General features: G+C 45.9%; 10 non-coding genes across 10 annotated transcripts; all 10 read left to right on the forward strand.

The window, feature by feature from the left end:
• The first annotated feature begins 15224 nt into the window (after nt 1–15224).
• On the forward strand, nt 15225–15388 carry LOC134950875 (U1 spliceosomal RNA). Its single transcript, XR_010183717.1, has one exon. It is a non-coding gene; the product is annotated as a U1 spliceosomal RNA (small nuclear RNA).
• A 152-nt stretch (nt 15389–15540) lies between these two features.
• Nucleotides 15541–15703, forward strand: LOC134952266 (U1 spliceosomal RNA). Its single transcript, XR_010184828.1, has one exon. It is a non-coding gene; the product is annotated as a U1 spliceosomal RNA (small nuclear RNA).
• Nucleotides 15704–16373: 670 nt separating this feature from the next.
• LOC134950876 (U1 spliceosomal RNA) lies at nt 16374–16537 on the forward strand. Its single transcript, XR_010183718.1, has one exon. It is a non-coding gene; the product is annotated as a U1 spliceosomal RNA (small nuclear RNA).
• A 152-nt stretch (nt 16538–16689) lies between these two features.
• On the forward strand, nt 16690–16852 carry LOC134952267 (U1 spliceosomal RNA). Its single transcript, XR_010184829.1, has one exon. It is a non-coding gene; the product is annotated as a U1 spliceosomal RNA (small nuclear RNA).
• A 670-nt stretch (nt 16853–17522) lies between these two features.
• On the forward strand, nt 17523–17686 carry LOC134951858 (U1 spliceosomal RNA). The gene has a single exon (XR_010184519.1). It is a non-coding gene; the product is annotated as a U1 spliceosomal RNA (small nuclear RNA).
• A 152-nt stretch (nt 17687–17838) lies between these two features.
• Nucleotides 17839–18001, forward strand: LOC134952623 (U1 spliceosomal RNA). Its single transcript, XR_010185108.1, has one exon. It is a non-coding gene; the product is annotated as a U1 spliceosomal RNA (small nuclear RNA).
• Nucleotides 18002–18671: 670 nt separating this feature from the next.
• LOC134951422 (U1 spliceosomal RNA) lies at nt 18672–18835 on the forward strand. Its single transcript, XR_010184166.1, has one exon. It is a non-coding gene; the product is annotated as a U1 spliceosomal RNA (small nuclear RNA).
• A 152-nt stretch (nt 18836–18987) lies between these two features.
• LOC134952675 (U1 spliceosomal RNA) lies at nt 18988–19150 on the forward strand. The gene has a single exon (XR_010185148.1). It is a non-coding gene; the product is annotated as a U1 spliceosomal RNA (small nuclear RNA).
• A 670-nt stretch (nt 19151–19820) lies between these two features.
• LOC134950790 (U1 spliceosomal RNA) lies at nt 19821–19984 on the forward strand. Its single transcript, XR_010183647.1, has one exon. It is a non-coding gene; the product is annotated as a U1 spliceosomal RNA (small nuclear RNA).
• A 152-nt stretch (nt 19985–20136) lies between these two features.
• LOC134953180 (U1 spliceosomal RNA) lies at nt 20137–20299 on the forward strand. The gene has a single exon (XR_010185463.1). It is a non-coding gene; the product is annotated as a U1 spliceosomal RNA (small nuclear RNA).
• Nucleotides 20300–25712: the final 5413 nt, after the last annotated feature.

The raw sequence follows: 25712 nt of genomic DNA on the forward strand, positions 1-25712 counted from the left end.
TAAGTTTAAGAAAGAGCTGGGACATCCAGGAAGAGATAGCAGAGAGACAGTTGGAGATACGAGTGAGGAGAGTAGGGGAGAGGTCTGGAGAGGAAAGATAGATTTGAGTGTCATCAGCATAGAGATGATATTGGAAACCAAAAGAACTAATGAGCTTACTTAGTGAGGACGTATAGAGAGAGAAGAGAAGAGGACCAAGGACAGAACCTTGGGGTACCCCTACAGTTAGTGGAAGTGAGGGGGAGGTGGAGTCATGAGAGGAGACAGAGAATGAACGGTCAGAAAGGTAGGACGACAACCAAGAGAGGGTTGTGTTACGCAGACCAATGGAGTGAAGGATTTGCAGTAGGAGAGGATGGTCCACAGTGTCAAAAGCAGCAGAGAGATCAAGTAGAATAAGTAGAGAGTAGTGTCCCTTAGATTTAGCAGCATGGAGGTCATTGCATACTTTTGTAAGGGCAGTTTCAGTGGAGTGGAGAGGACGGAAGCCAGACTGGAATGGGTCAAGCAGTGAGTGTGAGGAAAGAAAGGAAGTAAGGCGGTTGTAGACAATACGCTCAAGGAGTTTGGAGGCAAAAGGGAGGAGAGAGATGGGTCGGTAGTTGGAGAGAGTGTTTGGATCAAGGGTAGGTTTTTTAAGAATAGGAGAGATGAGAGCGTGCTTGAAGGCAGAGGGGACAGTGCCTGATGAGAGGGAGAGATTGAGAAGGTGGGAAAGATGGGAAAAAGCAGAAGAAGAGAGGTGGCAAAGGAGGCGGGAGGGGATTGGGTCAAGTGGGGAGGTGGTGAGGGGACAGGAACGAATGAGGGCCATGACTTCCTCTCCAGATGCATGAGAGAAAGATGACAGAGTTGGTGCGAGGGATGGGGAGGGTTGGTAAGGGTTGGGAGAAGGCTGGTTACTGATAGTCTGGTGTGATGTGATGTCCTGACGTATGGAGTCAATTTTGGATGTGAAGTAAGTGGCAAAGTCAAGAGCAGAGAGTGAGGAAGTGAGACGAGGTGGAGGTGGGCAGAGGAGTGAGTTGAGAGTGGCAAAGAGGCGCCGGGGGTTGGAAGACTGGGAGGAGATGAGGTTCTTGAAGTATGACTGTTTAGCAAGAGAAAGGGCAGCACTGAAGGATGAGAGCATAAGTTTGAAATGGAGGAAGTCTGCCTTAGAGCGTGATTTCCTCCAGTGTCGCTCAGCCGTACGTGAGCATTTTTGCAGATATCTGGTGCATTTGGTGTGCCAGGGTTGAGGTGTTAATTTGTGAGGGTGAATAGTGGTTGGTGGAGCAACAGAGTCAAGAGCAGAAGTAAGGGAAGCATTGTATGTGGAAGTGGCTTGTTCAGGGCATGAGAGAGAGAGAATAGGAGAGAGAAGTGAGTCAAACAGGGAGGAAAGGAATGTGGTGTCAATAGCTTCAATGTTACGCTTAGTGATGGTAGCCTTAGGAGGTAGAGATGGGGAAGTCGAGAGAGATAGGTTGAAGGAGAGCAGGTGGTGGTCAGAGAGGGGAAATGGGGAGTTGGAAAAATCAGAAATATCACAGCGGTGAGTGAAGACCAGATCCAGTGAGCTCCCATTCACATGGGAGGGTGAGGAGGTCCACTGGGAGAGACCAAGTGAAGAGGTGAGGTTAAGGAGTTTAGAGGCAGGGGATTGTGTGGGGATGTCAATAGGGATGTTGAAATCGCCTAGGATAATGGTGGGAATGTCAAAAGAGAGGAAGTGAGGAAGCCAGGAAGCAAAGTTGTCGATTAATTTGGAAGCAGTGCCAGGGGGGCGGTAAATGACAGCTACTCTAAGATGGACTGGTTGGAAGAGGCATATGGCGTGGACCTCAAATATAGAGAATATAAGGGATGGTTCTGGTGGTATGAGTTGGTAGGAGTAACTAGAAGGTAAAAGGACCCCAACACCACCCCCATGGCGACCAACAGGTCGGGGTGTGTGTGTGAATGTAAGGCCCCCAGCAGAGAGAGCAGCAGCAGAAGTAGTGTCAGAGGGCGTAATCCAAGTTTCAGTAATGGCTAGTAGGTGTAGGGAGTTGGAAATGAAAAGGTCATGAGTGGGGACCAGTTTGTTATAAACAGATCTGGCATTCCAGAGAGCACAGGATAGGGGGTATGAGTTTGTGGGAGAGATGTGAATTAGATTTTCAGGGTTGCTGTAGCGATGAGGTGGGATTAAGTTTGAGGGCAGGGATGATGAGAGAGTAGTGATGGTACGGGTGCCTGAGCTAGGAGGGGAAACTGCAGGAGGTGGGCAGGGAGGGAGGTCAGTGTGATGTGGATGGGGGTGTGGGGAGGTGACAGGGAAGGGAGAGAGGGAGCAGGGCTGAGTTGTGGGGTAGCAGGACCATGGGGCAGAGGTGAATGAAAGTGGGGTAACAGGAAAGGTGGGGGAAGGAAACAGAGGGATGGAGGGGAGACAGAGGAGGGGAGAGAGGAGGAGGTGGAGGAGACTAGGGGGGAAGGCTAAAGATACATTATTAGGTAGACACTGAGTGATGTGGGGAGTATAAGAAAACATTGACATAGTGTTAAGTAGGTAAATAGGTTGAGGGAAAGTGGAAGTAGGAGAGGAGACTGTAAGGCAATCCGAGCAGAAGAATTGCAGAAATGCAGGTGAGAAAAGCAGTGTAGGCTCAAGGGGTGTAGATTTAGTATGAAATGAGTCAAAAGCGTAGATAAAGTGGGTGCAGAAAAGTATTTGGAGTGTAAGAAATGAAAGGATTGTGAGAGGTTTAAGAAGCAATGGTAATTATGTTAGATGTTTTAAGTGTTTGCAGGTAAAATTGCATTGGTGCAGCTGTGCTTAAAAAACAAAATTACAATAATACAGATACAGGCATTTGTAGGTGAAATGGATGGTTTATGAAATGTCCAAGTAAGGTAGTTCTGTGCTATGTAATCAGATGCAACAATCAGGAGGTGAGTGATCTGAGGAGTAAGTGACTCACATTTGTTATTAGTTCTTCAGTTTTCTTTGTTTTGTTAGATTGGTGTGCTTCTGTTTTCCTTCTTTTTCACTTCGATTGAACGCTGATTGAACACTGCTGTTATGTGTCAATTTTATCACGCTTTGATAAAAATGCACGCTTAGATCAATAAATGCACAGCCAAATGGCTTTGCACAGCCTACACCATTGGACTTAAGTAGAAGACTATTACAAGTGAAACCAATAATTGAAATCTGTAACCACACCCCACCCCCTCAAATGCCAGGCAATAAATTACCTTAAAAACAACAACCAGGCATTCCACAAAGATTAAACTGGGTCTATATCATTCAAAACTTTAAAAAAGTACTTCAAAATCACATACTATGCAATAATGTTTCAATTTGCATTACCCAGCAGAATTAGCTTTGCATATATAGATATAGTGCAGCAGAATATATTGGTGGTTGTAGTCAATTGTAATTACCTGTAGGTGACAAGAAGAGAAGAAACGTCAATTCACAATCGATATCAGCTGAAGATAAATTAATGCTGATTGAACACTGCTGTTATGTGTCAATTTTATCACGCTTTGATAAAAATGCACGCTTAGATCAATAAATGCACAGCCAAACGGCTTTGCACAGCCTACACCATTGGACTTAAGTAGAAGACTATTACAAGTGAAACCAATAATTGAAATCTGTAACCCCACCCCCTCAAATGCCAGGCAATAAATTACCGTAAAAACAACAACCAGGCATTCCACAAAGATTAAACTGGGTCTATATCATTCAAAACTTTAAAAAAGTACTTCAAAATCACATACTATGCAATAATGTTTCAATTTGCATAACCCAGCAGAATTAGCTTTGCATATATAGATATAGTGCAGCATAATATATTGGTGGTTGTAGTCAATTGTAATTACCTGTAGGTGACAAGAAGAGAAGAAACGTCAATTCACAATCAATATCAGCTGAAGATAAATTAACGCTGATTGAACGCTGCTGTTATGTGTCAATTTTATCACGCTTTGATAAAAATGCACGCTTAGATCAATAAATGCACAGCCAAACGGCTTTGCACAGCCTACACCATTGGACTTAAGTAGAAGACTATTACAAGTGAAACCAATAATTGAAATCTGTAACCACACCCCACCCCCTCAAATGCCAGGCAATAAATTACCTTAAAAACAACAACCAGGCTTTCCACAAAGATTAAACTGGGTCTATATCATTCAAAACTTTAAAAAAGTACTTCAAAATCACATACTATGCAATAATGTTTCAATTTGCATTACCCAGCAGAATTAGCTTTGCATATATAGATATAGTGCAGCAGAATATATTGGTGGTTGTAGTCCATTGTAATTACCTGTAGGTGACAAGAAGAGAAGAAACGTCAATTCACAATCGATATCAGCTGAAGATAAATTAATGCTGATTGAACACTGCTGTTATGTGTCAATTTTATCACGCTTTGATAAAAATGCACGCTTAGATCAATAAATGCACAGCCAAACGGCTTTGCACAGCCTACACCATTGGACTTAAGTAGAAGACTATTACAAGTGAAACCAATAATTGAAATCTGTAACCACACCCCACCCCCTCAAATGCCAGGCAATAAATTACCGTAAAAACAACAACCAGGCATTCCACAAAGATTAAACTGGGTCTATATCATTCAAAACTTTAAAAAAGTACTTCAAAATCACATACTATGCAATAATGTTTAAATTTGCATAACCCAGCAGAATTAGCTTTGCATATATAGATATAGTGCAGCAGAATATATTGGTGGTTGTAGTCAATTGTAATTACCTGTAGGTGACAAGAAGAGAAGAAACGTCAATTCACAATCAATATCAGCTGAAGATAAATTAACGCTGATTGAACGCTGCTGTTATGTGTCAATTTTATCACGCTTTGATAAAAATGCACGCTTAGATCAATAAATGCACAGCCAAACGGCTTTGCACAGCCTACACCATTGGACTTAAGTAGAAGACTATTACAAGTGAAACCAATAATTGAAATCTGTAACCACACCCCACCCCCTCAAATGCCAGGCAATAAATTACCTTAAAAACAACAACCAGGCATTCCACAAAGATTAAACTGGGTCTATATCATTCAAAACTTTAAAAAAGTACTTCAAAATCACATACTATGCAATAATGTTTCAATTTGCATTACCCAGCAGAATTAGCTTTGCATATATAGATATAGTGCAGCAGAATATATTGGTGGTTGTAGTCAATTGTAATTACTCAGCAGAATTAGCTTTGCATATATAGATATAGTGCAGCAGAATATATTGGTGGTTGTAGTCAATTGTAATTACCCAGCAGAATTAGCTTTGCAAATATAGATATAGTGCAGCAGAATATATTGGTGGTTGTAGTCAGTTGTAATTACCCAGCAGAATTAGCTTTGCATATATATAGTGCAGCAGAATATATTGGTGGTTGTAGTCAATTGTAATTACCCAGCAGCAGCTCTACTGCACTCAACATCACCAGTGCTCACAATATATATAATGCTATATACTATGCCATAGTGGTGCTTACTATATAACACCTCCTACTGCGTTCCCCCTGGCAATGAGCATGACACCCAGAGAGTGAAACCCCTGGCAATGAGCATGACACCCAGCACGTGAAACTCTTGGCATTGAGCAGTTTTTGTAAAAGTAATTAGAAGCTTTACTGTAGGGCATAGTGTATCACAGATATTGTGGTGAGTGACATAATATGTTCCAAAGGGCATTAATGTGTGGGGCTTAACATGGTGGAAATTACTGTACTTTTTTCCCTGTGGTGGCCGAGGTCTGTTGGTGCAGGGTCAAGAACTGGGGTGTAAGGTAGTCTTTGCCTGCAAGGCTACGCCCATTTTATGGAGACCATACCCATTTTTGCGAGGTCACGCCCCCCCATCCCGTCCGGAGCGCTCACGCAAATATAGTTTTTTTTATATATATATATATATGGGGGAGGGGCACAATTTTTAATGCCAATGGTGGCGGGGGGCACGCATTTGAAGCCAAATTGTTTAGAAACACCCCTGCAAGAAAATATCTGCAAATCCAATGTTACCATAAGTGTGGCATATACCTGCGCTTGCTCGCGGGGTGAGAACATCTCCCTAATTGAATTCAGCGATATGAATAGAGGTTGTGCAGCAGCCACAGAAAGGGTTAATCTCTGCAACTTGTCACTAAATTACATTGTTGCAATTTTAGCTGGGAGCTGCAATAATTACTCTAATATATAACACAGCCAACACTTCTATATTCACACAATATACTGCATGGTGAATATAGAAGTGGTGCTTACTAAACAGCACCTCCTACTGCATTCCACATCACCGCTGGTCACACTCATATCAGGCCCATAATGCTGTATCCTCTCTTCTGACATTCCCACCATTATCCTAGGCGATTTCAACATCCCTATTGACATCCCCACACAATCCCCTGCCTCTAAACTCCTTAACCTCACCTCTTCACTTGGTCTCTCCCAGTGGACCTCCTCACCCTCCCATGTGAATGGGAGCTCACTGGATCTGGTCTTCACTCACCGCTGTGATATTTCTGATTTTTCCAACTCCCCATTTCCCCTCTCTGATCACCACCTGCTCTCCTTCAACCTATCTCTCTCGACTTCCCCATCTCTACCTCCTAAGGCTACCATCACTAAGCGTAACATTGAAGCTATTGACACCACATTCCTTTCCTCCCTGTTTGACTCACTTCTCTCTCCTATTCTCTCTCTCTCATGCCCTGAACAAGCCACTTCCACATACAATGCTTCCCTTACTTCTGCTCTTGACTCTGTTGCTCCACCAACTACTATTCACCCTCACAAATTAACACCTCAACCCTGGCACACCAAATGCACCAGATATCTGCAAAAATGCTCACGTACGGCTGAGCGACACTGGAGGAAATCACGCTCTAAGGCAGACTTCCTCCATTTCAAACTTATGCTCTCATCCTTCAGTGCTGCCCTTTCTCTTGCTAAACAGTCATACTTCAAGAACCTCATCTCCTCCCAGTCTTCCAACCCCCGGCGCCTCTTTGCCACTCTCAACTCACTCCTCTGCCCACCTCCACCTCGTCTCCCTTCCTCACTCTCTGCTCTTGACTTTGCCACTTACTTCACATCCAAAATTGACTCCATACGTCAGGACATCACATCACACCAGACTATCAGTAACCAGCCTTCTCCCAACCCTTACGAACCCTCCCCATCCCTCGCACCAACTCTGTCATCTTTCTCCCATGCATCTGGAGAGGAAGTCATGGCCCTCATTCGTTCCTGTCCCCTCACCACCTCCCCACTTGACCCAATCCCCTCCCGCCTCCTTTGCCACCTCTCTTCTTCTGCTTTTTCCCATCTTTCCCACCTTCTCAATCTCTCCCTCTCATCAGGCACTGTCCCCTCTGCCTTCAAGCACGCTCTCATCTCTCCTATTCTTAAAAAACCTACCCTTGATCCAAACACTCTCTCCAACTACCGACCCATCTCTCTCCTCCCTTTTGCCTCCAAACTCCTTGAGCGTATTGTCTACAACCGCCTTACTTCCTTTCTTTCCTCACACTCACTGCTTGACCCATTCCAGTCTGGCTTCCGTCCTCTCCACTCCACTGAAACTGCCCTTACAAAAGTATGCAATGACCTCCATGCTGCTAAATCTAAGGGACACTACTCTCTACTTATTCTACTTGATCTCTCTGCTGCTTTTGACACTGTGGACCATCCTCTCCTACTGCAAATCCTTCACTCCATTGGTCTGCGTAACACAGCCCTCTCTTGGTTGTCGTCCTACCTTTCTGACCGTTCATTCTCTGTCTCCTCTCATGACTCCACCTCCCCCTCACTTCCACTAACTGTAGGGGTACCCCAAGGTTCTGTCCTTGGTCCTCTTCTCTTCTCTCTCTATACGTCCTCACTAAGTAAGCTCATTAGTTCTTTTGGTTTCCAATATCATCTCTATGCTGATGACACTCAAATCTATCTTTCCTCTCCAGACCTCTCCCCTACTCTCCTCACTCGTATCTCCAACTGTCTCTCTGCTATCTCTTCCTGGATGTCCCAGCTCTTTCTTAAACTTAACATGTCTAAGACCGAGCTGATCATCTTCCCTCCCTCCCGCATAACCTCACCTCTTACAATCTCATTATCTATTGATGGCACTACTATCTCCTCTACCCCCCAAGTGCGCTGTCTTGGAGTAATCCTTGACTCCTCCCTCTCCTTCAAACCACACATTCAGCACCTCTCACAAACCTGCCGTTTTCATCTAAAAAATATTTCCAGGATCAGACCCTTTCTGACCCAGGATGCTACTAAGACTCTTATCCACTCACTGGTCATCTCCAGACTGGACTGCTGTAATCTCTTCCTGACTGGCATTCCTGACAAATACCTCTCTCCACTCCAATCTATCTTCAATGCTGCTTCCCGGCTCATTTTCCTCACCAAACGCACTACGTCCACCTCTCCTCTCTTACTAGTCCTTCACTGGCTCCCCTTCCCTTTCAGAATCCATTTCAAGCTTCTCACACTTGCTTACAAAGCCCTCACCCACTCCTCTCCCATCTACATCTCTGATCTTATCTCGCTTTACACTCCCACCCGTCCTCTTCGCTCTGCTAATGCACACCGACTCCTGCCTACGGATTACTTCCTCCCACTCCTACCTCCAAGATTTTCCACGTGCTGCACCACTTCTCTGGAATTCCCTACCTCTCCCCCGCAGACTCTCCACCTCTCTACAAAACTTCAAACGGGCTCTCAAGACCCAATTCTTCACCAAACCCAGCCAAATCTCATCCTAAACCTCTGTTCCACGCTCTCTATGTACCCCATCTGTCTCACCCCTGTCTGTCTACCCCTCCCTTTTAGAATGTAAGCTCTCACGAGCAGGGCCCTCTTCCCTCATGTGCTTACTCTTTTCTTACTTTAATAATCTTCAGCTGCACCAAATCCAGCAGTCTTCTGCCACCTTATACTTATTCCAGTGTCATCTGCTGATGTAGCTATGTTTATTTACCCTGTACTTGTCCTATATTGTCGTCAACTGTAAGTTGCTGTTTTCCTGTTTGATTATTTGTTTATGTACTCTGTAATTGGGCACTGCGGAACCCTTGTGGCGCCATATAAATAAAGGATAATAATAATAATAAATAATATAATATATAGCAGTACGGTACAGTAGGCCACTGCTCTACCTACCTCTGTGTCGTCAAGTATACTATCCATCCATACCTGTGGTGCATTTTAGAAAAAAACATGTCTCGGCAGAGCAATCTATAAATCCATAATTTTTCAGACAGCAACAGTGGGTATTGTAATAGTCACCCAATCCATCACTTTTATAGGGTTACATGCACCCACATGCTACAGCCTGTCTCAATAATTTTACTGTCACGCTGTGTGTGTTTGTGTTTTTATTTGGATTAAAAGACTGCTTTTTCAATCCAATATCTGAAAACAATCAATGTTTATCTTTGATGGCAATAGAAGTGGTATGATATTTGCTGCTTTTGAAAGGCAATATCTGATATGTCCCCTATCTGGGAACCATATATTAAATGGCTTTTCAGAAAAGGAAGATGGTAGAAGAGCTTTCAGTACTTGTTGGACCGATGCACATTTCCTATTCTAGCCTCCAAAAACAGATTCAGTTGCATTTTCCAGTGTGTTTTAAATGCGCCTTTGCAAATGTCTTACATCGACAAACTTATTTAGTACTTTTTTGCAAATAGGGTTACATTGTTGCAACATTGTGTTCCCTAATTGCTTGATTTTTTAAATGCAACAATTGATAAAGACACCTGATAACTGCTCTGTGGAGTCTTATTTTGCGTCTACTTCTTATCTACATTTAATTCCCTACCTCTAATCAAGGCATTTTTAAATGCTGGGGGCTGCCAGGACGTGAGGCCTACCTAGACTTTAGATCTGAATTTGAATGTACTTGTGAACTAACTTAATTTCCTACTTCTAAATTCATTCCTAAATTCACTACTTACATGAATCCTGTAGTTGGGCATTTTGGGACTTCGATTGTGGGCATTGTTTTGTGTCCAGACCAGCAGCAGGTGGTGTGCATTTGCTGGAAAGGCATCGAAGACCTCCGATATGCTGCATCTCCTGATGTGTGTCTACCTCAAGTGTCTGTCAGCAAATGCCTGCTAGACACCCCATTCCAAGCTGATTGTGACATCACGGTACATGCATCATAGAACAGGCATGCTAGAACATGGGTCTTCAACCTGCGACCCTCCAGCTGCTGTGGAACTACACATCCCAGCATGCCCTGCCTCAGTTTTAGCATACCTTAATAGCAAAACTGTGGCAGGGCATGCTGGGATGTGTAGTTTCACAGCAGCTGGAGGGCCACAGGATGAAGACCCATGTGCTAGAGCCAAGCCGCAGGTACATTGAATGCTAGCAAGCTGAATGTTTAAATCCTTTTTGTTCCGCAGCATTCCAATGCGGAAGATTCCATGGAACCAGAGATCCTTCCATTGAGAAGGACATGCTGCCTGGATGACTACACTGTGCAAATTAAATCACGGAGCCAGTTGGTTTGTGGGTGGCTCTGGTGACTGGGTGGTTGGGTGGGTGGTGTGTCGGAGGTGGAGCACATGCAAATGATTGTGTATCATCCAGCTAGTGAGAGAGAAAACTCATGCAGGAGTGTGCCTGCCTGTCAGTGGGTTATGCACCTTGCCAGACGTCAAATCTACATAGAGCAGCTGGAGGGGACAAGAGCAGGTTTGCAAAATATAGATAGAAGAGCATATATGCTGGCACATTCTCCATGATTGTGTCAGCTTATGTTTTGGTGCACTGCACTTTCCTCCAATAAGTTTTAGCCATTTTTTTTAAGCTCAAGTGTAGTTGCTTCTCGGCCTTTTGGCTGTGATCTTGTATCGTGGTTGAAGGGTCTGCTGGAGGGAGGGATTGTTTTCTTCATTGGCGAAAGACCAAAGATATTCCAGGATGGAAGGCTTGGGAACACTATCCGTTTTTCAGTTGTGGAAGAGCACAGAGGTCGGATTGGACTACATTCTATAGTAAAGGATACCTTTCTATTTATTGCCCCTCCCCTTATATGTGTCTGTGTTAAAATAAAGCTTCGGTCTTGTGATTCCCTCACCCTCTTACACTCCACACACATAGCCTTATTAACTGTTGTATTATTGTATAGTTTAAATGTATAGTGCAGTTCATGATTTATAGTGTAGGCTGGCCTGTGCTGTAGTTCTTGAACTGTACTATACCGACAGCATTTGTATTGTGTTTTGGCTGTGCTGCAACACAGTACTTATGTGTGTAATGTTTATGTATGTTTTTTTGCTTCTTTATGTCAATAAAGACTGCTTTTTCAATCCAATATCTGAAAACAATCAATGTTTATCTTTGATGGCAATAGAAGTGGTATGATATTTGCTGCTTTTGAAAGGCAATATCTGATATGTCCCCTATCTGGGAACCATATATTAAATGGCTTTTCAGAAAAGGATGATGGTAGAAGAGCTTTCAGTACTTGTTGGACCGATGCACATTTCCTATTCTAGCCTCCAAAAACAGATTCAGTTGCATTTTCCAGTGTGTTTTAAATGCGCCTTTGCAAATGTCTTACATCGACAAACTTATTTAGTACTATTTTGCAAATAGGGTTACATTGTTGCAACATTGTGTTCCCTAATTGCTTGATTTTTTAAATGCAACAATTGATAAAGACACCTGATAACTGCTCTGTGGAGTCTTATTTTGCGTCTACTTCTTATCTACATTTAATTCCCTACCTCTAATCAAGGCATTTTTAAATGCTGGGGGCTGCCAGGACGTGAGGCCTACCTAGACTTTAGATCTGAATTTGAATGTACTTGTGAACTAACTTAATTTCCTACTTCTAAATTCATTCCTAAATTCACTACTTACATGAATCCTGTAGTTGGGCATTTTGGGACTTCGATTGTGGGCATTGTTTTGTGTCCAGACCAGCAGCAGGTGGTGTGCATTTGCTGGAAAGGCATCGAAGACCTCCGATATGCTGCATCTCCTGATGTGTGTCTACCTCAAGTGGCTGTCAGCAAATGCCTGCTAGATACCCCATTCCAAGCTGATTGTGACATCACGGAACATGCATCATAGAACAGGCATGCTAGAACATGGGTCTTCAACCTGCGACCCTCCAGCTGCTGTGGAACTACACATCCCAGCATGCCCTGCCTCAGTTTTAGCATACCTTAATAGCAAAACTGTAGCAGGGCATGCTGGGATGTGTAGTTTCACAGCAGCTGGAGGGCCACAGGATGAAGACCCATGTGCTAGAGCCAAGCCGCAGGTACATTGAATGCTAGCAAGATGAATGTTTAAATCCTTTTTGTTCCGCAGCATTCCAATGCGGAAGATTCCATGGAACCAGAGATTATTCCATTGAGAAGGACATGCTGCCTGGATGACTGCACTGTGCAAATTAAGTCACGGAGACAGTTGGCTTGTGGGTGGCTCTGGTGACTGGGTGGTTGGGTGGGCGGTGTGTCGGAGGTGGAGCACATGCAAATGAATGTGTATCATCCAGCTAGTGAGAGGGAAAACTCATGCAGGAGTGTGCCTGCTTGTCAGTGGGTTATGCACCTTGCCAGACGTCAAATCTACATGGAGCAGCTGGAGGGGACAAGAGCAGGTTTGCAAAATATAGATAGAAGAGCATATATGCTGGCGCATTCTCCATGATTGTGTCAGCTTATGTTTTGGTGCACTGCACTTTCCTCCACTAAGTTTTAGCTATTTTGGTTAAACGCAAGTGTAGTTGCTTCTCGCCCTTTTGGCTGTGATCTTGTATCGTGGTTGAAGAGTCTGCTGGAGGGATTGTTTTCTTCATTGGCGAGAGACTGAAGATATTCCAGGATGGAAGGCTTGGAAACACTATCCGTTTTTAAGTTGTGGAAGAGTTGAAAGACCGGATTGAATTACATTCTATAGTAAAGGATATCTTTGTATTTATTAATCCTCCCTTTATATGTGTCTGTCTTTCAATAAAGCTTCGGGCTTGTGATTCCCTCACCCTCTTACACTCCACACCCATAGCCTTATTAACTGTTGTATTATTGTATTGTTTAAATGTATAGTGCAGTTCATGATTTATAGTGTAGGCTGGCCTGTGCTGTAGTTCTTGAACTGTACTATACCGACAGCATTTGTATTGTGTTTTATCTGTGCTGCAACACAGTACTTATGTGTGTAATGTTTATGTATGTTTTTTTGCTTCTTTATGTCAATAAAGACTGCTTTTTCAATCCAATATCTGAAAACAATCAATGTTTATCTTTGATGGCAATAGAAGTGGTATGATATTTGCTGCTTTTGAAAGGCAATATCTGATATGTCCCCTATCTGGAAACCATATATTAAATGGCTTTTCAGAAAAGGGAGATGGTAGAAGAGCTTTCAGTACTTGTAGGACCGATGCACATTTCCTATTCTAGCCTCCAAAAACAGATTCAGTTGCATTTTCCAGCGTGTTTTGGATGCGCCTTTGCAAATGTCTAACATCGACAAACTTATTTAGTACTATTTTGCAAATAGGGTTACATTGTTGCAACATTGTGTTCCCTAATTGCTTGATTTTTTAAATGCAACAATTGATAAAGACACCTGATAACTGCTCTGTGGAGTCTTATTTTGTGTCTACTTTTTATCTACATTTAATTCTCTACTTCTAATCAAGGCATTTTTAAGTGCTGGGGGCTGCCAGGACGTGAGGCCTACCTAGACTTTAGATCTGAATTTGAATGTACTTGTGAACTAACTTAATTTCCTACTTCTAAATTCATTCCTAAATTCACTACTTACATGAATCCTGTAGTTGGGCATTTTGGGACTTCAATTGTGGGCATTGTTTTGTGTCCAGACCAGCAGCAGGTGGTGTGCATTTGCTGGAAAGGCATCGAAGACCTCCGATATGCTGCATCTCCCTCAAGTGGCTGTCGGCAAATGCCTGCTAGACACCCCATTTCAAGCTGATTGTGACATCACGGTACATGCATCATAGAACAGGCATGCTAGAACATGGGTCTTCAACCTGCGACCCTCCAGCTGCTGTGGAACTACACATCCCAGCATGCCCTGCCTCAGTTTTAACATACCTTAATAGCAAAACTGTGGCAGGGCATGCTGGGATGTGTAGTTTCACAGCAGCTGGAGGGCCACAGGATGAAGACACATGTGCTAAAGCCAAGCCGCAGGTACATTGAATGCTAGCAAGCTGAATATTTAAATCCTTTTTATTCCGCAGCATTCCAATGTGGAAGATTCCATGGAACCAGAGATCCTTCCATTGAGAAGGACATGCTGCCTGGATGACTACACTGTGCAAATTAAATCACGGAGCCAGTTGGCTTGTGGGTGGCTCTGGTCACTGGGTGGTTGGGTGGGTGGTGTGTCGGAGGTGGAGCACATGCAAATGATTGTGTATCATCCAGCTAGTGAGAGAGAAAACTCATGCAGGAGTGTGCCTGCTTGTCAGTGGGTTATGCACCTTTCCAGACGTCAAATCTACATGGAGCAGCTGGAGAGGACAAGAGCAGGTTTGCAAAATATAGACAGAAGAGCTCTCCAGCCTAGTTTGCTGTCTGTTTCCACTTCTCTTTTCTTGAGCCGCTCCCTTCTATGCCCTAGCGCACTATCCTGACTTCTCCCATCTGCTTACTTTGTGCCTTCCAACGCACAATGCGAACTACAGGTAGTGCTGCAGGGCCCACACCCTTTTACTTGCCATACAGAGCAGCTCTGGAGCTGTTACAGTGCCCAGCTTCTGCAAGAAATCAGCTTGAATGCTTCAGGGGCTGGGGCATAGCCAACATGAGCCCCACACCGAAGGAGGGTGGAGGTGTTTAATGCGAACTAGGGGTCATCCAAGCACCGCAAAAGGCCGCCATGCCCTGCACGCCCCTTTTCTCTTTTCATATGCAGACGAGGGTTGAAGCCAACTTTGACCCACTGCTTGGATGACATCACCATATGCAAATCCATCTGCTGCAGGCCTTCCCCCAGGAATGCTTGCACTAGTTGTTGCATTTGGTTTGTTGTTTGGGGGTGCTTCAGTATTAGGCAGCCTTCTGCCCTCCCATGTTCATCTGAAAATATGTGTTCTCCCTGCAGTTGTTGTCCCCAGATGAGAGTTCCCTTGTGCTGCCTCAGTTGAATCTTCTTTACTTGACAGAGATGTGCCTGAGCAGCGGCCCTCCCCAGCCCTATCCTAAATCATACTTATTTTGCATAGGAGATACCATGGTCATGAAGATTGTTCTCCCAGGGTGAGGTTCATTCATTGCATTCTGGGTATGCTGACCCCTGTGATTTCCCCAAATGTGGGAAACTTGACTGCATTATTTGTGGTAGTGGGGGACTGTGTCTGTGCTTTCCTCTGGTCAGCTCTGGTAAAAGTCAGATTTCTTTGTCTCAGATCTTCCTCTAGCCTTGTTCTTCTTTCGAGAGTTCCCTTGTGCTGACTCAGTTGGATCTCCTTCACTTGACAGAGAAGTGCCCGAGCAGCGACCCTACCCAGCTCTAGCCCAACTCCTACTTACCTGCCAGGTGAGATACTATGATCATGAAGGTGCTTCTCCCAGGGCAAGGCTCACCCATTGCACTCTGGGTGTGCTGCTCTTGCGATTTCCCCAAATGTGGGAAACTTGACTGCATAATTTGTGTTTCCCCTGGTCGGCTCTCGTATAATTCAGATCTCTTTGTCTCAGGTCTCTCTCCAGCCTAGTTTGCTGTCTGTTTCCACTTCTCTTTTCTTGAGCCGCTCCCTTCTATGCCCTTGCGCACTATTATGACCTCTCCTGTCTGCTTACTTTGTGCCTTCCAACGTCAATGCAAACTACAGGTAGTGCTGCAGGGCCCACACCCTTTTACATGCTTTACAGAGCAGCTCTGGAGCTGTTACAGTGCCCAGCTGCTGCAAGAAATCAGCTTGAATGCTTCAGGGGCTGGGGCATAGCCAACATGAGCCCCATACCGAAGGAGGGTGGAGGTGTTTAATGTGAATTAGTGGTCATCCAAGCGCCGCAAAAGGCCGCCATGCCCTGCACATCCCTTTTTTCTTTTCATATGCAGACGAGGGTTGAAGCCAACTTTGACCCACTGCTTGGATGACATCACCATATGCAAATCCATCTGCTGCAGGCCTTCCCCCAGGAATGCTTGCACTAGTTGTTGCATTTGGTTTGTTGTTTGGGGGTGCTTCAGTATTAGGCAGCCTTCTGCCCTCCCATGTTCATCTGAAAATATGTGTTCTCCCTGCAGTTGTTGTCCCCAGATGAGAGTTCCCTTGTGCTGCCTCAGTTGAATCTTCTTTACTTGACAGAGATGTGCCTGAGCAGCGGCCCTCCCCAGCCCTATCCTAAATCATACTTATTTTGCATAGGAGATACCATGGTCATGAAGATTGTTCTCCCAGGGTGAGGTTCATTCATTGCATTCTGGGTATGCTGACCCCTGTGATTTCCCCAAATGTGGGAAACTTGACTGCATTATTTGTGGTAGTGGGGGACTGTGTCTGTGCTTTCCTCTGGTCAGCTCTGGTAAAAGTCAGATTTCTTTGTCTCAGATCTTCCTCTAGCCTTGTTCTTCTTTCGAGAGTTCCCTTGTGCTGACTCAGTTGGATCTCCTTCACTTGACAGAGAAGTGCCCGAGCAGCGACCCTACCCAGCTCTAGCCCAACTCCTACTTACCTGCCAGGTGAGATACTATGATCATGAAGGTGCTTCTCCCAGGGCAAGGCTCACCCATTGCACTCTGGGTGTGCTGCTCTTGCGATTTCCCCAAATGTGGGAAACTTGACTGCATAATTTGTGTTTCCCCTGGTCGGCTCTCGTATAATTCAGATCTCTTTGTCTCAGGTCTCTCTCCAGCCTAGTTTGCTGTCTGTTTCCACTTCTCTTTTCTTGAGCCGCTCCCTTCTATGCCCTTGCGCACTATTATGACCTCTCCTGTCTGCTTACTTTGTGCCTTCCAACGTCAATGCAAACTACAGGTAGTGCTGCAGGGCCCACACCCTTTTACATGCTTTACAGAGCAGCTCTGGAGCTGTTACAGTGCCCAGCTGCTGCAAGAAATCAGCTTGAATGCTTCAGGGGCTGGGGCATAGCCAACATGAGCCCCACACCGAAGGAGGGTGGAGGTGTTTAATGTGAATTAGGGGTCATCCAAGCGCCGCAAAAGGCCGCCATGCCCTGCACATCCCTTTTTTCTTTTCATATGCAGACGAGGGTTGAAGCCAACTTTGACCCACTGCTTGGATGACATCACCATATGCAAATCCATCTGCTGCAGGCCTTCCCCCAGGAATGCTTGCACTAGTTGTTGCATTTGGTTTGTTGTTTGGGGGTGCTTCAGTATTAGGCAGCCTTCTGCCCTCCCATGTTCATCTGAAAATATGTGTTCTCCCTGCAGTTGTTGTCCCCAGATGAGAGTTCCCTTGTGCTGCCTCAGTTGAATCTCCTTTACTTGACAGAGATGTGCCTGAGCAGCGGCCCTCCCCAGCCCTATCCCAAATCATACTTATTTTGCATAGGAGATATCATGGTAATGAAGACTGTTATCCCAGGGTGAGGTTCATTCATTGCATTCTGGGTATGCTGACCCCTGTGATTTCCCCAAATGTGGGAAACTCGACTTCATTATTTGTGGTAGTGGGGGACTGTGTTTGTGCTTTCCTCTGGTCAGCTCTGGTAAAAGTCAGATTTATTTGTCTCAGATCTTCCTCTAGCCTTGTTCTTCTTTCGAGAGTTCCCTTGTGCTGACTCAGTTGGATCTCCTTCACTTGACAGAGAAGTGCCCGAGCAGCGACCCTACCCAGCTCTAGCCCAACTCCTACTTACCTGCCAGGTGAGATACTATGATCATGAAGGTGCTTCTCCCAGGGCAAGGCTCACCCATTGCACTCTGGGTGTGCTGCTCTTGCGATTTCCCCAAATGTGGGAAACTTGACTGCATAGTTTGTGTTTCCCCTGGTCGGCTCTCGTATAATTCAGATCTCTTTGTCTCAGGTCTCTCTCCAGCCTAGTTTGCTGTCTGTTTCCACTTCTCTTTTCTTGAGCCGCTCCCTTCTATGCCCTTGCGCACTATTATGACCTCTCCTGTCTGCTTACTTTGTGCCTTCCAACCTCAATGCAAACTACAGGTAGTGCTGCAGGGCCCACACCCTTTTACATGCTTTACAGAGCAGCTCTGGAGCTGTTACAGTGCCCAGCTGCTGCAAGAAATCAGCTTGAATGCTTCAGGGGCTGGGGCATAGCCAACATGAGCCCCACACCGAAGGAGGGTGGAGGTGTTTAATGTGAATTAGGGGTCATCCAAGCGCCGCAAAAGGCCGCCATGCCCTGCACATCCCTTTTTTCTTTTCATATGCAGACGAGGGTTGAAGCCAACTTTGACCCACTGCTTGGATGACATCACCATATGCAAATCCATCTGCTGCAGGCCTTCCCCCAGGAATGCTTGCACTAGTTGTTGCATTTGGTTTGTTGTTTGGGGGTGCTTCAGTATTAGGCAGCCTTCTGCCCTCCCATGTTCATCTGAAAATATGTGTTCTCCCTGCAGTTGTTGTCCCCAGATGAGAGTTCCCTTGTGCTGCCTCAGTTGAATCTCCTTTACTTGACAGAGATGTGCCTGAGCAGCGGCCCTCCCCAGCTCTATCCCAAATCATACTTATTTTGCATAGGAGATACCATGGTCATGAAGATTGTTCTCCCAGGTTGAGGTTCATTCATTGCATTCTGGGTATGCTGACCCCTGTGATTTCCCCAAATGTGGGAAACTTGGCTGCATTATTTGTGGTAGTGGGGGACTGTGTTTGTGCTTTCCTCTGGTCAGCTCTGGTAAAAGTCAGATTTCTTTGTCTCAGATCTTCCTCTAGCCTTGTTCTTCTTTCGAGAGTTCCCTTGTGCTGCCTCAGTTGGATCTCCTTCACTTGACAGGGGGGTGCCCGAGCTGCGACCCTCCCCAGCTCTAGCCCAACTCCTACTTACCTGCCAGGTGAGATACTATGATCATGTAGGTGCTTCTCCCAGGGCAAGGCTCACCCATTGCACTCTGGGTGTGCTGCCCCTGTGATTTCCCCAAATGTGGGAAACTTGACTGCATAATTTGTGTTTCCCCTGGATGGCTCTCGTATAATTTAGATCTCTTTGTCTCAGGTCTCTCTCCAGCCTAGTTTGCTGTCTGTTTCCACTTCTCTTTTCTTGAGCCGCTCCCTTCTATGCCCTTGCGCACTATTCTGACCTCTCCTGTCTGCTTACTTTGTGCCTTCCAACGCACAATGCAAACTACAGGTAGTGCTGCAGGGCCCACACCCTTTTACATGCTTTACAGAGCAGCTCTGGAGCTGTTACAGTGCCCAGCTGCTGCAAGAAATCAGCTTGAATGCTTCAGGGGCTGGGGCATAGCCAACATGAGCCCCACACCGAAGGAGGGTGGAGATGTTTAATGCGAATTAGGGGTCATCCAAGCGCCGCAAAAGGCCGCCATTCCCTGCACATCCCTTTTTTCTTTTCATATGCAGACGAGGGTTGAAGCCAACTTTGACCCACTGCTTGGATGACATCACCATATGCAAATCCATCTGCTGCAGGCCTTCCCCAGGAATGCTTGCACTAGTTGTTGCATTTGGTTTGTTGTTTGGGGGTGCTTCAGTATTAGGCAGCCTTCTGCCCTCCCATGTTCATCTGAAAATATGTGTTCTCCCTGCAGTTGTTGTCCCAAGATGAGAGTTCCCTTGTGCTGCCTCAGTTGAATCGCCTTTACTTGACAGAGATGTGCCTGAGCAGCGGCCCTCCCCAGCCCTATCCCAAATCATACTTATTTTGCATAGGAGATACCATGGTCATGAAGATTGTTCTCCCAGGGTGAGGTTCATTCATTGCATTCTGGGTATGCTGACCCCTGTGATTTCCCCAAATGTTGGAAACTCGACTGCATTATTTGTGGTAGTGGGGGACTGTGTTTGTGCTTTCCTCTGGTCAGCTCTGGTAAAAGTCAGATTTCTTTGTCTCAGATCTTCCTCTAGCCTTGTTCTTCTTTCGAGAGTTCCCTTGTGCTGCCTCAGTTGGATCTCCTTCACTTGACAGGGGGGTGCCCGAGCAGCGACCCTCCCCAGCTCTAGCCCAACTCCTACTTACCTGCCAGGTGAGATACTATGATCATGTAGGTGCTTCTCCCAGGGCAAGGCTCACCTATCGCACTCTGGGTGTGCTGCCCCTGTGATTTCCCCAAATGTGGGAAACTTGACTGCATAATTTGTGTTTCCCCTGGTCGGCTCTCGTATAATTCAGATGTCTTTGTCTCAGGTCTCTCTCCAGCCTAGTTTGCTGTCTGTTTCCACTTTTCTTTTCTTGAGCCGCTCCCTTCTATGCCCTTGCGCACTATCCTGACTTCTCCCGTCTGCTTACTTTGTGCCTTCCAACGCTAGAGATGAGCGCCGGAAATTTTTCGGGTTTTGTGTTTTGGGTTCGGTTCCGCGGCCGTGTTTTGGGTTCGACCGCGTTTTGGCAAAACCTCACCGAATTTTTTTTGTCGGATTCGGGTGTGTTTTGGATTCGGGTGTTTTTTTCAAAAAACCCTAAAAAACAGCTTAAATCATAGAATTTGGGGGTCATTTTGATCCCAAAGTATTATTAACCTCAAAAACCATAATTTACACTCATTTTCAGTCTATTCTGAATACCTCACACCTCACAATATTATTTTTAGTCCTAAAATTTGCACCGAGGTCGCTGTGTGAGTAAGATAAGCGACCCTAGTGGCCGACACAAACACCGGGCCCATCTAGGAGTGGCACTGCAGTGTCACGCAGGATGTCCCTTCCAAAAAACCCTCCCCAAACAGCACATGACGCAAAGAAAAAAAGAGGCGCAATGAGGTAGCTGACTGTGTGAGTAAGATAAGCGACCCTAGTGGCCGACACAAACACCGGGCCCATCTAGGAGTGGCACTGCAGTGTCACGCAGGATGGCCCTTCCAAAAAACCCTCCCCAAACAGCACATGACGCAAAGAAAAAAAGAGGCGCAATGAGGTAGCTGACTGTGTGAGTAAGATAAGCGACCCTAGTGGCCGACACAAACACCGGGCCCATCTAGGAGTGGCACTGCAGTGTCACGCAGGATGGCCCTTCCAAAAAACCCTCCCCAAACAGCACATGACGCAAAGAAAAAAAGAGGTGCAATGAGGTAGCTGACTGTGTGAGTAAGATAAGCGACCCTAGTGGCCGACACAAACACCGGGCCCATCTAGGAGTGGCACTGCAGTGTCACGCAGGATGGCCCTTCCAAAAAACCCTCCCCAAACAGCACATGACGCAAAGAAAAATAAAAGAAAAAAGAGGTGCAAGATTGAATTGTCCTTGGGCCCTCCCACCCACCCTTATGTTGTATAAACAGGACATGCACACTTTAACCAACCCATCATTTCAGTGACAGGGTCTGCCACACGACTGTGACTGATATGACGGGTTGGTTTGGACCCCCCCCAAAAAAGAAGCAATTAATCTCTCCTTGCACAAACTGGCTCTACAGAGGCAAGATGTCCACCTCATCATCATCCTCCGATATATCACCGTGTACATCCCCCTCCTCACAGATTATCAATTCGTCCCCACTGGAATCCACTATCTCAGCTCCCTGTGTACTTTGTGGAGGCAATTGCTGCTGGTCAATGTCTCCACGGAGGAATTGATTATAATTCATTTTAATGAACATCATCTTCTCCACATTTTCTGGATGTAACCTCGTACGCCGATTGCTGACAAGGTGAGCGGCGGCACTAAACACTCTTTCGGAGTACACACTTGTGGGAGGGCAACTTAGGTAGAATAAAGCCAGTTTGTGCAAGGGCCTCCAAATTGCCTCTTTTTCCTGCCAGTATAAGTACGGACTGTGTGACGTGCCTACTTGGATGCGGTCACTCATATAATCCTCCACCATTCTTTCAATGTTGAGAGAATCATATGCAGTGACAGTAGACGACATGTCCGTAATCGTTGTCAGGTCCTTCAGTCCGGACCAGATGTCAGCATCAGCAGTCGCTCCAGACTGCCCTGCATCACCGCCAGCGGGTGGGCTCGGAATTCTGAGCCTTTTCCTCGCACCCCCAGTTGCGGGAGAATGTGAAGGAGGAGATGTTGACAGGTCGCGTTCCGCTTGACTTGACAATTTTCTCACCAGCAGGTCTTTCAACCCCAGCAGACTTGTGTCTGCCGGAAAGAGAGATCCAAGGTAGGCTTTAAATCTAGGATCGAGCACGGTGGCCAAAATATAGTGCTCTGATTTCAACAGATTGACCACCCGTGAATCCTTGTTAAGCGAATTAAGGGCTCCATCCACAAGTCCCACATGCCTAGCGGAATCGCTCCGTGTTAGCTCCTCCTTCAATGTCTCCAGATTCTTCTGCAAAAGCCTGATGAGGGGAATGACCTGACTCAGGCTGGGAGTGTCTGAACTGACTTCACGTGTGGCAAGTTCAAAGGGCATCAGAACCTTGCACAACGTTGAAATCATTCTCCACTGCGCTTGAGACAGGTGCATTCCACCTCCTATATCGTGCTCAATTGTATAGGCTTGAATGGCCTTTTGCTGCTCCTCCAACCTCTGAAGCATATAGAGGGTTGAATTCCACCTCGTTACCACTTCTTGCTTCAGATGATGGCAGGGCAGGTTCAGTAGTTTTTGGTGGTGCTCCAGTCTTCTGTACATGGTGCCTGTACGCCGAAAGTGTCCCGCAATTCTTCTGGCCACCGACAGCATCTCTTGCACGCCCCTGTCGTTTTTTAAAAAATTCTGCACCACCAAATTCAAGGTATGTGCAAAACATGGGACGTGCTGGAATTTGCCCATATTTAATGCACACACAATATTGCTGGCGTTGTCCGATGCCACAAATCCACAGGAGAGTCCAATTGGGGTAAGCCATTCCGCGATGATCTTCCTCAGTTGCCGTAAGAGGTTTTCAGCTGTGTGCGTATTCTGGAAAGCGGTGATACAAAGCGTAGCCTGCCTAGGAAAGAGTTGGCGTTTGCGAGATGCTGCTACTGGTGCCGCCGCTGCTGTTCTTGCGGCGGGAGTCCATACATCTACCCAGTGGGCTGTCACAGTCATATAGTCCTGACCCTGCCCTGCTCCACTTGTCCACATGTCCGTGGTTAAGTGGACATTGGGTACAACTGCATTTTTTAGGACACTGGTGAGTCTTTTTCTGACGTCCGTGTACATTCTCGGTATCGCCTGCCTAGAGAAGTGGAACCTAGATGGTATTTGGTAACGGGGGCACACTGCCTCAATAAATTGTCTAGTTCCCTGTGAACTAACGGCGGATACCGGACGCACGTCTAACACCAACATAGTTGTCAAGGCCTCAGTTATCCGCTTTGCAGCAGGATGACTGCTGTGATATTTCATCTTCCTCGCAAAGGACTGTTGAACAGTCAATTGCTTACTGGAAGTAGTACAAGTGGGCTTACGACTTCCCCTCTGGGATGACCATCGACTCCCAGCAGCAACAACAGCAGCGTTAGATGCAAGGATGCATCGGAGGAATCCCAGGCAGGAGAGGACTCGTCAGAATTGCCAGTGACATGGCCTGCAGGACTATTGGCATTCCTGGGGAAGGAGGAAATTGACACTGAGGGAGTTGGTGGGGTGGTTTGCGTGAGCTTGGTTACAAGAGGAAGGGATTTACTGGTCAGTGGACTGCTTCCGCTGTCGCCCCAAAGTTTTTGAACTTGTCACTGACTTATTATGAATGCGCTGCAGGTGACGTATAAGGGAGGATGTTCCGAGGTGGTTAACGTCCTTACCCCTACTTATTACAGCTTGACAAAGGCAACACACGGCTTGACACCTGTTGTCCGCATTTCTGTTGAAATACTTCCACACCGAAGAGCTGATTTTTTTGGTATTTTCACCAGGCATGTCAGTGGCCATATTCCTCCCACGGACAACAGGTGTCTCCCCTGGTGCCTGACTTAAACAAACCACCTCACCATCAGAATCCTCCTGGTCAATTTCCTCCCCAGCGCCAGCAACACCCATATCCTCCTCATCCTGGTGTACTTCAACACTGACATCTTCAATCTGACTATCAGGAACTGGACTGCGGGTGCTCCTTCCAGCACTTGCAGGGGGCGTGCAAATGGTGGAAGGCGCATGCTCTTCACGTCCAGTGTTGGGAAGGTCAGGCATCGCAACCGACACAATTGGACTCTCCTTGTGGATTTGGGATTTCGAAGAACGCACAGTTCTTTGCGGTGCTTTTGCCAGCTTGAGTCTTTTCAGTTTTCTAGCGAGAGGCTGAGTGCTTCCATCCTCATGTGAAGCTGAACCACTAGCCATGAACATAGGCCAGGGCCTCAGCCGTTCCTTGCCACTCCGTGTGGTAAATGGCATATTGGCAAGTTTACGCTTCTCCTCCGACAATTTTATTTTAGGTTTTGGAGTCCTTTTTTTACTGATATTTGGTGTTTTGGATTTGACATGCTCTGTACTATGACATTGGGCATCGGCCTTGGCAGATGACGTTGCTGGCATTTCATCGTCTCGGCCATGACTAGTGGCAGCAGCTTCAGCACGAGGTGGAAGTGGATCTTGATCTTTCCCTAATTTTGGAACCTCAACATTTTTGTTCTCCATATTTTAATAGGCACAACTAAAAGGCACCTCAGGTAAACAATGGAGATGGATGGATACTAGTATACAATTATGGATGGACTGCCGAGTGCCGACACAGAGGTAGCTACAGCCGTGGACTACCGTACTGTGTCTGCTGCTAATATAGACTGGTTGATAATGAGATGTAGTATGTATAAAGAAGAAAGAAAAAAAAAACCACGGGTAGGTGGTATACAATTATGGACGGACTGCCGAGTGCCGACACAGAGGTAGCTACAGCCATGGACTACCGTACTGTACTGTGTCTGCTGCTAATATAGACTGGATGATAATGAGATGTAGTATGTATAAAGAAGAAAGAAAAAAAAACCACGGGTAGGTGGTATACAATTATGGACGGACTGCCGAGTGCCGACACAGAGGTAGCTACAGCCGTGGACTACCGTACTGTACTGTATCTGCTGCTAATATAGACTGGATGATAATGAGATGTAGTATGTATAAAGAAGAAAGAAAAAAAAAACCACGGGTAGGTGGTATACAATTATGGACGGACTGCCGAGTGCCGACACAGAGGTAGCTACAGCCGTGGACTACCGTACTGTACTGTGTCTGCTGCTAATATAGACTGGATGATAATGAGATGTAGTATGTATAAAGAAGAAAGAAAAAAAAACCACGGGTAGGTGGTATACAATTATGGACGGACTGCCGAGTGCCGACACAGAGGTAGCTACAGCCGAGGACTACTGTACTGTACTGTGTCTGCTGCTAATATAGACTGGATGATAATGAGATGTAGTATGTATAAAGAAGAAAGAAAAAAAAACCACGGGTAGGTGGTATACAATTATGGATGGACTGCCGAGTGCCGACACAGAGGTAGCTACAGCCGTGGACTACCGTACTGTGTCTGCTGCTAATATAGACTGGTTGATAATGAGATGTAGTATGTATAAAGAAGAAAGAAAAAAAAAACCACGGGTAGGTGGTATACAATTATGGACGGACTGCCGAGTGCCGACACAGAGGTAGCTACAGCCGTGGACTACCGTACTGTACTGTGTCTGCTGCTAATATAGACTGGA

The sequence above is a fragment of the Pseudophryne corroboree genome, chromosome 8 (assembly GCF_028390025.1).
Source record: "Pseudophryne corroboree isolate aPseCor3 chromosome 8, aPseCor3.hap2, whole genome shotgun sequence".
Taxonomy (NCBI): domain Eukaryota; kingdom Metazoa; phylum Chordata; class Amphibia; order Anura; family Myobatrachidae; genus Pseudophryne; species Pseudophryne corroboree.